Source organism: Chrysochloris asiatica, unplaced genomic scaffold, assembly GCF_000296735.1.
Source record: "Chrysochloris asiatica unplaced genomic scaffold, ChrAsi1.0 scaffold00131, whole genome shotgun sequence".
Classification (NCBI taxonomy): Eukaryota; Metazoa; Chordata; class Mammalia; order Afrosoricida; family Chrysochloridae; genus Chrysochloris; species Chrysochloris asiatica.
The window spans coordinates 9,597,307-9,599,346 of record NW_006408649.1 but is presented as its reverse complement, the minus strand read 5'-3'; the positions used below and the strand labels follow the sequence as shown (position 1 = coordinate 9,599,346).

The following is a 2,040-nucleotide window of genomic DNA, read 5'->3' as shown; positions in this document are numbered from 1 at the left end:
ATTATGAATATGATGGCATTTCTCTTCAATTTGTCATTCCTGGCATAATAAACCATGTGATTGTCAGATTCAAAATGACCAACACCAGTCCATTTCAGCTCACTGATGTGTAGATATCCATGTTATGCATTCATTTTTGACAACTTCCAATTTTCCTAGATTCATAATTGGCTCATTCTATGTGGTTCACAGAGTTTCTCCTCATTATGAGTTGTGCCCCATCAGTAAATGACGGTCCCAAAAGCTTTACTCCATTTGCGTCATCACAGTCAACTCTACTTTGAGGAAGCAGCTCTTCTCCAGCAGTATCTTATGTGCTTTCCAAACTGAGGGACTCATTTTCTGGCACTATATCTGACAATATTCAGGTGCTCTTCATAATGTTTCAATATTCAATAATCGAGTGCTACCTAACAGTGTTCCACTACTATTTGTAAGATTTTCAGTGACTAAATATTTAGAAGTAGTCTATCCTTCTTCCTAGTCTGTCTTTGTCTGGAAGTGCAGCTAAAGGCTATCCTCCGTAGGTTACCCTGCTGGCATTTGAAATACCGTGGCATAGCTTCCAGAATCATAGCAAAATGCAAGCCACAACACTATGACAAACTGACAGATCCAGCACTCATTAAGAAGAATGAAGTGCTGATACACACTACACTGGAGTTTGAAGACATTATGCTGAGTGAATAAGTCAACCACGAAAGGATAAACATTGTATGACCTGTCTTATGTAAAAAGGTTAGAAAAGGCAAATGCATAGAGACCAAAGGTTGTTAGTGGTTACCAGAGGCAAGAGGGAGGGGGAAAGGAGAGGGCTATTGTTTATGGAGTTTCAGTTTATGGTGATTACAAAATTGCATTGATTAACTGTAATGTTGCACAATTGATTAATGTAATTGCTATCAATAAGTTGTACACCTGTGAAAGATTGAATTGGCAAAGTTGTGTGATAGATACAGTTACAACAATGACAAAAAAGGAAAGGAAGAAGAATAGCTGCAGAGAGTATACTACATACCTCAGGGGACTGAGTTCCTTGGTTTGCAGGTTTAAGGTCATGGTTTCTTGTGGGTATTCCAGATAATTGACCTAGTAATGTATTTAGTGCTTCTACTTAAAGATTATAAAACATGGGTCTTAAAAGCTTAAAAGTCCATTGAAAGTACAACAATTGATCTCTGTTTGCCTGAAGCAACAAAGAAGAAGGAGAGTCAGGCTGAGGATATGAAATTGCTATGGAGAAAAACTGCCTCCTTTGCCATGAAACCAGAAAAATTGGTTGGTAGAAAGTTATCTACTGAATGTCTTGAGCAAAGATTCCATAGATGACCGTTTTGATCACAAAATAGGAAAATTGCAGAACAGAATTTCAAATTCCCATGGACTCCAGACATTCTGGAGCCTTGGAGGCTGAATGAACCCCTGAAACTATTGCCTTTAGGTGACCTTTAAATCTTCAATTAAAAAAACCCTGAAGTCTTCCTAAAACTAAACAAGAATTTAGCATAACTAGCAAAGAATGTCTGTCTTGAGTTTTATGCTCTTTTAAGACCTATCTTGGCAGGATCAAATTGGTGACAGGAAATTGATATGGGAGAGGGAGACAGGTTAATGAAGGAGAAACAATTTAGAAAACAAAAGTGAAACTGGTGGTAACACTTGAAGAATGTAATCAGTGTCACTTCTGCTATGTATATTCTTAACAACAACAAAAATAAAATAAATTCTAAAAAAGGAAATAATACAGACATCCTAAATGACTATTTAGGAAGACCCCCAACGAGAAAGATTGACACAATGGCTACAACCGTGTGCTCACACATTGTAGCAATTGGGAGGAAGGTGCAGGACTGGGCAGTGTTTTTTTCTGTTGTACCTAGTGTCACTGAGTCAGAACTGACTCCACTACACCAAACAGCAATTGTCCATTAATATGTGAAAGAAAAAATATGAAATACATAGATGTAGTGCTACTTACCAATAGAAAACACACCCAAAGAAGATAGCTAGAATGCATCACAGAGACAGATACATGAAAAA

At 37.5% G+C, this 2,040-nt stretch overlaps 1 pseudogene; it reads right to left on the bottom strand.

Annotated features, from left to right (window-relative positions):
- The window catches only part of LOC102833044, a 15,821-nt pseudogene extending 14,762 nt beyond the window's left edge, over positions 1–1,059 (bottom strand).
- Between the last annotated feature and the right edge of the window lie 981 nt (positions 1,060–2,040).